Source organism: Giraffa tippelskirchi, chromosome 4, assembly GCF_054371585.1.
Source record: "Giraffa tippelskirchi isolate mGirTip1 chromosome 4, T2T-mGirTip1v1.2.pri, whole genome shotgun sequence".
NCBI lineage: Eukaryota > Metazoa > Chordata > Mammalia > Artiodactyla > Giraffidae > Giraffa > Giraffa tippelskirchi.
The window spans coordinates 188,208,573-188,217,832 of record NC_137278.1 but is presented as its reverse complement, the minus strand read 5'-3'; the positions used below and the strand labels follow the sequence as shown (position 1 = coordinate 188,217,832).

The 9,260-nt window shown below is 40.3% G+C and overlaps 1 long non-coding RNA gene across 1 annotated transcript; it reads right to left on the bottom strand.

Annotated features, from left to right (window-relative positions):
- Nucleotides 1-525: 525 nt before the first annotated feature.
- Nucleotides 526-9,184, bottom strand: LOC145503587 (uncharacterized). The gene is made up of 2 exons (XR_014051577.1): nt 9,074-9,184; nt 526-1,132 (listed from the first exon to the last, which is right to left on the bottom strand). It is a non-coding gene; the product is annotated as an uncharacterized LOC145503587 (long non-coding RNA).
- Between the last annotated feature and the right edge of the window lie 76 nt (nt 9,185-9,260).

The window sequence follows — 9,260 nt, the reverse complement described above, 5'->3', positions numbered from 1 at the left end:
TCTTTAACTGTATGGTGTGCCAGTTTTATTCTAGTTTAAGAAATTCTCTGCTTTCAGACTGTAAAGATATTCTATACATTATTCCATAATATCTATAGTTTTCACTTTTCATATTTAAAAATTCTGCAACTAGCAACTGATTTCTGGATATGATCTAGGTTAAAAAGCAAACATTCAATTTCTTGTAGATAACCAATTTTTCTAGACCCATTGATTGAATAATTATTACTCAGCTTACTGACCTCAAATTTCTGCTCAGTATCATTTGTGTGAGACTGTTTTAGGGCTCTTTGCTCTTTTTCATTATTCTGCTTACCTAATCCGATTCACATGCCACATTGTCTTATTAGAACTTTAATAAAAATGTTGGACAAATCATCTCCCACTCCTCCTTGCTCTTTTTATCCAAGATTATCGTGGGGAGTCCTATTTTTTTGGTTGATAGGTCTTAACTTCAGAAAAATGTCATGTTTTCCCATTGTGTTTGTGCATTCTCTTGTTTTTATCTATTAATCTAGGAGAGAATTTTGGCTTTAGTTCTTTATTTGTTTTTCAGTTGACTTAAACAATTCTTTTATGTAAGTTTCCCATAAGCTTAACTTATAAGCTTTTTTGTTTTCTATTTAGAGTTTCCCTTCTGGTTTAAAATTAAACAAGGAAAGGAAAGAGGTCCTCGGTAAAGAATTGTTTAAAAAAGAAACGAAAAGAGTTTTTGTTGTGGCTCAAGGAAAAATGCATACATTCAGAAAAAAATACCTTAGATGGAAACAATGAAAGTGAAAGTCATAAAGGATAAGCATGAGAACAAACCTTGTACCTGAACTTGAAGAATGAAGTGGGGGAAGGGGAGGCCAGGCTTGCTACCAGCTGGCCCAGGCTGGCTTAGGATGGCTCAGCCGCTTTCTGGAGCATTCTCTGAGGGAGACAGCAGAGGATCCAGAGGTAAATATTGAGGGTGGGAAAGAATGAGTTCATTATGTAAATAATAGTTTCGAGCCAGATGTTCAGAACTTGTATGCCTTCCTTGTCTCAGGTGGTTGTACAATGCATTTTGAGAGAGTTTTCATATCCTCAAGGGCCTTGCTATCAAATTCCAAAATTACTCCCTCTCCTCAGACAGCTTCCTTCACAACTGCTGGAAAAAAAAAAAGAAACTATTAGGAAGGTCTCACGTTGAGGTAATTTCGGTAAAGTGTGTTACATGCAAACAGGAAGGGAGCAAGAATTAAACAATTCGAAAAATTACTGTCCTGAATGCTGGCTTGTGTAGAAAAGAAGAGATTCTGCTTTTCAGTGTTTATACTGAAGTACATAAAGTGAAAAAAAAAAAATTTCATGGAGCTAATTTAAAAAAACAAAACAAAAAACGAAGCAGGCTTTTAGCCCCTCAGATCCTGTAAAAATCAAAAGGACGGATGTGACTTAAACTTGCTTTACTGAGGCAAATTTTCACAACCTGACATTTCAATTGAGCTGTGGGGTACTGAAATAATCCCACGGATATATAAAATCAGATACTGTATCTGCATCTAAGTATTCTGCTCGGGAACTGACAACCTGGGAAAACCACATTACTTACACTTGCTCAAATAGTCCCTAATTAGCCCTTCTGACCCTCTTGTGTATTACTAAATGGCTCATTATAGAACGTTAAAATGGAATTCCTTCCATTAAAAATGATTTCCTTGCTAGTGAACATGATCTAGGTTTAATGGACAATGTTGGTTTCCACCAGGTTGTCCTAATGCACAGTGGATGCTTTCCAGAGCAATGGGATGGGAATGAGCATTCAGCTGTCTGGTTCAGTCAGTGAGCTGAGAGGCAGGAGTCTTCCTACAGTGGTCCAAATATTGCTTATGTGCTTAGCTTGTTCTGGGTCTATGACTTTTTGATCTAAAGAGCTGAAAACTCTAATGCGGAATTGTGTAACAAGCCTTGAAAATGATCAGTCTAAAGAGACTTTAAGATCACCTCTTCAGGTCAGTTTCTGAGTTTTATTTCGTTAGTGGGACAAACAGGCTGATGCGGTGGGAACTTCTTCTGGGATTCTGGCATACTCCATCCTCAGTTCCCTGGACATCCATACAGTGCCTCACATAGTAGGTGTCCAATGACTGTTAGATCAATGCTGTACAATGCTTCTGAGGGGCCTATAATTAAAATTTCTGAAATGTGCATTTAAGAAATCAATAAACACATATTTATTGACTGCCTATATGTGCCCAGTATTGTGTCTGACCAGCTCTAAGGAAAATTTAAAAGATGCATTAGAAATAGAGACACAGATGTAGAGAACAAATGTTGGGATGCCAAGGGGGAAGGAGAGGTAGGCAGGATGAATTGAGAGATTGAGGTTTACATACAAACACGCTATTGATACTATGTATAAAACAGGTAACTAACAGAGAATTTACTGTATAAGGGAACTCTACTTAGTGCTCTCTGGTGACCTAAATGGGAAGGAAATCCAAAAAAGAGGGGATATATGTATGTATGTATGCTAAGCTGCTTCAGTCGTGTCCATTTCTTTGCAACCCCATGGACTGCAGCCCGCCAGGCTCCTCTGACCATAGAGTTTTCCAGGCAAGAATACTGGAGTGGGTTGCCATATAAATAGCTGATTCACTTTACTGTACAGCAGAAACTAATACAACATTGTAAAGTAACTATATACCAATAAAAGTTAATAAAAAATAAAAGATGAACTAAATATTCTTCTAGGAGACAGATCATAAGGGAAACATTAAATAATGTCTCTGAAATTCTCATATTTACTCCCATGCACACCAGGAGAAAGTATCCTTTTTTGCTCAGCTGGTTTTGGAGAGGAATATTGGATAAGCTGAGAGTGGCTAAGTTACTTTACTTAAGAAGAGGGACAGGAAAGTGTGTGGAATTTGTTCTGGTCTCTAGGATGTATCCAAGAGGATTCCACGCCTTGTGAGAATTGCTCTGCTTTCTAGAGGGTGGAATGTGACCCTGCAACTTCAGAAGCACAATCATTTAATAATTTTTATAAAAGCATCCTGTCTACCCACAACAGGCTTTCCTGGTGGCTCAGTCAGTAAAGAATCTGCCTGCAAGGGAGGAGACTTGGGATCGATCCTTGGGTTGGGAAGATCCCCTGGAGAAGGAATTGGTAACTCACTCCAGTATTCTTGCCCGGAGAATTCCATGGACAGACGAGCCTGGTGGGCTACAGTCCGTGAGGTCACAAGAGTCGGGCATAAGTTAGCGACTAACCCACCACCACATACCCACAATAGAGACATCAATAGGCTCTAGGAATGAAATATATCTCTTTATAATCTAGAGCATGTTCAGTTTTTGGAAACCGTGTTTTGATGGTTTCCTTAATACTTTTCTTGTGTGCAGCTCCTTCTCCCTAATTTTATCTTCTCTTTGGGCAAACTCCAGGAGATGGTTAGGGACAGGGAAGCCTGGCTTACTGCAGTCCATGGGGCTCCCAAAGAGTAGGACACAACTGAGTGGCTGAACAACAATAACAACAATCAGTGAAGAGAGGTGGACACAGTCTGTGAGCTGTTTCTTGTCTCTCTAGACTGACTCACTGGGAACACCTGCAGGTCCTGTGTCTGTCTGTGTGGTGTCCTCAGCGCTCCAGCCATACAGATGGGCTCAAGAGGCAGCTTCTTTTTTCTTTCTTTACATGAAGCAATAGAATTACAAAATACTAACTTTTTTTTTCAAAATTTAATGTTTTCCATAAAATCTGTTGGGAAAACCCTTTCTCCCTTCCCATCTAAATTGTTTGATTTTTACTTGTTTTTTTCTTTTGGAATTTTCCCCCCATCATATCCAGAAACAGTGCAGATACATTCTGATATTGAATAAAATAGCACATTACAATAGGTGGTACTGTCCCTCATTTTCCTGTTAGTGAGTTTTAAAAGAGGGTATGAAGACAGTGAACTGCTTCAGCTCATTTTGGCTGTGACTACACGACAACACATGTTTGACAGGGAATAACGTCATGTCCAGTGTCATGGGTGTTAGTGTGCCCCTCCCCCCTCAGTGTTGGCTCCAAACCTCCCTTGCTTTTTAAGTTTTGGGGGGAGGGGGCATCCCATCAGCCACAATCATCAACCCACCAATGGGATCTGTGTGTGTATGTTAGTTGCTCAGTTATGTCCAACTCTTTGCGACCCTGTGGACAATAGCCCACCAGGCTCCTCTGTCCATAAGCTTCTCCAGGCAACTGGAGTGGGTGCCATGTCCTTCTCTAGGGTATCTTCCTGACTCAAGGATTGAACCTGGGTCTTCCATATTGCAGGTAGAGCCTTTACCATCTTAGCCACTAGGAAAGGCCCCCAGTGGGATCTACTTGGTGGTAAATGGATTAGCAGTTTAAATGGTAAGGGTCACAGGCCTGACCACAGCATAGCATGGCCACTTGGGTTCCTGCAGAGATTGCCTCAGTTTCCACTTTTGTCCCAAATGTTTACTTCTTGCCTGACTGAGGAGGAGGGTCTCAAGACCTTGGATTGAAAGCCATTGAGCTCCCTCTCTGCCTCACCATGTAGACAGATGATGGAAGTGGTGGGACTTCCCTGGTGGTCCAGTGGTTATGTTCCCATGCTTCTAGTGTAGGGGACACAGGTTCAATCCCTGGTCAAGAAGCTAAGATCCCACATGCTGTAGGGCAGAAAAAGAAAAGAAAGAAAGAAGAAGAAGAAGTGGGAGTCGGGGGGCCAACGGGCTCTTAATGTCATTCGGAGATACTTGGCTCTCATAGATCCAAGCTGAATGTTTTTCTGACATCCTAGTGATAGCATACGCTGTGCAAAGTGGCTATCAGAGTTAATAATGTGAGGAGACAAAGTAATGAGAAAAGTTTTACCAACGATAATGAAATATTGCATGTCTGCATTTTACCATTGATTTGAGTGCATCCTTAGAAAACTGAATGTAACAAAAACCCAGGACATTTTTGGAAGTGGTATGCTCTCTAGCAATTTTGTGTGAATTTTTATACAAGCACAGTTTTATGAGTTATATAAAATGATATAAAAATAGGGAAAAAATAAGAGGGAAAACCGTAGGAAAAGTTTCTAAACACAGGGTAGGAGGCTGAGAAAAATGGTCTGAGAATGGAGTGAGAAAACCGAGAATGACTGAGTCTTGTATGAGAGGGCTGAGGGTGGGGTAGAAAAGAGAAATTGCTTTAAGGGGTGGATCTTCGGGTTCAAAAAAAAGTTTTTCAGAGACTCCTGCTCTGTAATATGTAAAGTAACAAATCTTGTTTTTCAAGCAAACTTTCAGTAAAATTATCTCTTGTCAAAGCTTTTGGAGTCAAATTTGTTGGGAGATTTGCGTACAAGGCTTAGACTGGTCTTAAGATCTAGAACTGGTTGCATTCACATTTCAAGAATATTGAAAAAAACATGCCACTAGATATCTAAGTTCTTATTTATATAAAATAAATATAGTACTTGTTTTTGACACCAAAGTATGACATATGGTTTGAAAAATATGACTGACTTGTTTAGTTGATTGATAATTAAAATTTCTGAAATGTTTCAACAAACGTATATTTTTGGGCACCTATATGTAACCAAAATCACACTTGATAAGCCCTAAGGAAAACTGAAAAAAATACATTAAATATGGCTCTCTGAAATGATAACATAAGGATTAAATTATTTCAGAAAATTATATCAACTATCTTGGTTTGGGGATATCCCAGAAAGCCCAGGCTATAGGCTCAGAAACTCTTGGCATGCTATTCAGAATGTTAAGTTGTAGGTCATGAAAATTTTTAATATAGCAACCACTTTCCCCCTATGTTGAAATGGTAGGAATTTTATTTATGGAATTATATTTATGGAGCAGCTGGTGTGTGCCGGGTGCCCTGCTAGGCCCTAGGCACATGCATAAAGCATTACCATTGCCCTTCAGAAGAGCATGGTCAAATAAATGGGAAAGAGAGGGACATGCAAACATATATGATGGTAGAATGGAATAAGCATCGTGGTAACAGTAACTGCAAGTTCAGACAGATGGACCCTATCTTCCTGCTGAGCTGGGCTTTGCCTAATCAGATGGAGAGGCAAGAATCCTTATGTCTGGACAGAAAATGGGGCCAAAGGAATTGGTGAGGATATTGACTAAATAGGAATGTACTGGAGATAGAAAGAAGATGCAGGAAAAAGGAGATATTTGTTGAATGGCATGAAGTCTGGTGGAGGTTTGAGGACTTAGCTGGTACCCACCATTGTGAGAGCTTCCCAGCTCTTCTTCCTACTTTCAACTTGAGCTCAAATTATCACAGGAATCTTCTATAAAATAGTGCACATTTCTGTTTTCCTCTTAAAGATCTTCCAGTGTTTGAGAAAATAGACTCCTCATTCTGACTTTCAGAATTTTCTACAGTTTGGCCCCCACATACAATTTTGACTTCTAAAAATAGCATTTTACATATTTCAGCCACATAATTTCTCCTCTCCCTACTCCACAAACACACTCAACTTAATCAAGGTTGACTCCTTTATTGTTTTAGTATCTTTTCTAAAAACATTGCTCATTGCTAAAAGCCCTTTTCAAATACTGCTCCTCTGTGACTCTGCCTGGTCCTCCTTCACTCTTATCTACAATAGGATTTTTTCCCCCTCATCTGAATACACATCGGCATTTATTTCTATAGTGTCTTCTTTCTTATAATTATTTATGTATGTGTGTGTGTGCTAAGTTGCTTTAGTCGCGTCCGACTCTGTGCAACCCTATGGACTTTAGCCCACCAGACTCCTCTGTCCGTGGAATTTTCACAGGCAAGAATACCAAGTGGAAATTCTGTTGCCATTTCCTCCTTCAGGAGATTTTCCTGACCCAGGGATCAAACCTGCATCCCTTACGTCTCCTGAGTTGGCAGTCAGGTTACTTAGCACTAGCACCACCTGGGAAGCCTCATTGATGTACATATATGTTTTCAATCTCTTTGCTTATGAGAGATTCAAGAAATTCTTATTGTATTCAACTTCACGGAGAAGGCAATGGCACCCCACTCCAGTACTCTTGCCTGGAAAATCCCATGAACGGAGGAGCCTAGTAGGCTGCAGTCCATGGGGTCGCTAAGAGTCGGACACGACTGAGCAACTTCATTTTCACTTTTCCCTTTCATGCACTGGAGAAGGGAATGGCAACCCACTCCAGTGTTCTTGCCTGGAGAATCCCGGGGACGGGGGAGCCTGGTGGGCTGCCGTCTATGGGGTCGCACAGAGTCGGACACGACTGAAGCGACTGAGCAGCAGCAGCTGCAGCAGCAGCATTCAACTTCAGGTCTTTCCTTTCACTCCTCTTACATCAACCAGCACAAAGTAAGACCATAAATAATGATTACAAAGAACAAAATTGAGTGGTTCATGGAATTGATAGTGAGAGACGTGAAAACGAAAGGTGCAAGTGAAGTGTGGAGAGATGCTGAGTTGTGATCCTCTGGAAGACTGTTGGAAGAATCTCTCTCTTATTCTTTCTGATGTGCGCGCACGCGTGTGTGTGTGTACGCACGTGTGTGTGCGTGCACCCTTCTGAGGGTCTTCTAAATATTTAAATCAAGATCAGAAATTCTCTGCTAAAAGCATTAGTAGCTGCGACTATGCAAAAACCATTATAACCTCCTTATTTACTGTGTGATGAGATTGACAGCCTCATTTAAACATTGTGAATAATGCAAAATGCCTTTGTTGGGGATTCCAATGTACAATTTTTCCAACAGTTTCGATGAATGAATACAAAGTATTTTCAATGCCAATGATTTCTGAGAACGAATTTGACTCAAGGTTTTCGTCCCCTACTGGCATGATAAAAATGTTACAAAGAAATATTATCTTTCTTTTAAAAAAAGAAATTATTTAGGAGTCCAGAAGACTATCTGTGGATACCGGTAGGAAATTTGAATTCAGTGCTTGTATAATGAAAAAAAAAAGCATGAAAAATATAGAATGTTATCTATTTTATACATAGTATCAGTAGTGTGTATATGTCAATCCCAATCTCCCAATTCATCCTGCTCCCCATTTTCCCCCGTGGTGTCCTTATGTTTGTTCTCTACATCTGTGTCCCTATTTCTGCTTTGTAAAAGATTGGTATGGATGATCTTATTTTTCTCCCCTCACTCTTTGAAGAAAAACTCCTTATGATTAAAGAATGTATTACTCTGTACTCTTCATGTATTTCAGGGGCTTCCTAGGCGGTGTTAGTGGTAAAGAATCCACCTGCCAATGCAGGAGATGCAAGAGACACGGATTCAACCCCTGGGTCAGGAAGATCTCTTCAAGTAGGAAATGGCACCACACCCCAGTATTCTTGCCTGGGAAATCCCATGGACAGAGAAGCCTGGTGGGCTACAGTCCGTGGGGTCACAAAGAGTCGGACGTGACTGAGCCATTGAGCACACACACACTTCGTGTATCTCCTTGCTCTATTGTTTTGCTGGCTATCCTACTCTAAAATGGAAAGCTGTTTGGATACAGAAGCTCTTTCCTAATAATTAGACAAAATTCCTTTTGTTTTGATCCCTTCTCTTTCTCTGCTCTTCCTTGCAACAGCTCTCAAATATTGCACTTGGTCTTCATTTAATTTAGGCCTCATTTCTGTACTGTTATTCTTGTTTTTCTTTTCTTATTTTTAAAACTTTTTATTTTATTTTGGAGTATACCCAATTAACAAAAGAGGAAATGATCATTTCTGTCTGGGTGTCCTAGAAGGTTTTTTTGTTATAGATTATTTATTTATTTATTATTATTTTTGACTGTGCTGGATCTTGTTGCTGCGTGTGAGATTTCTCTAGTTGCGGTGAGTAGGGGCTACTCTCTAGTTGTGGTGCGAGGACTTCTCACTGTGGTGGCTTCTCTTGTTGCAGAGCCTCAGCTCTAACGCACGGGCTCTGCATGGTGCTTAGTTGCCACAAGGCATATGGGATCCTCCCAGAGCAGGGATCAAACCCATGTCCCCTGCATTGGCAGGCAGCTTCTGAACAACTGGACCACTAGGGAAATCCAGTTGCAGATTTTTTGTGGCTTGTTGGTGGTGGCGATACATACAGTAACCAACTCACGTTATATTTGCTTTGCTTTGCTTTGCTTCATCTCTTGCTTCACTTTCTTAGGGCTATTCTGCCTTGTCCTCCCAACACCAAAATGAAACACCAGCATGCACAGTTTTTCTTAATCTCTGGGAGAGGCTGAGACAACTCTATGAGGAGTGATATCACAAAGCAGAATCTCAGATTGGAATTTTGAAGT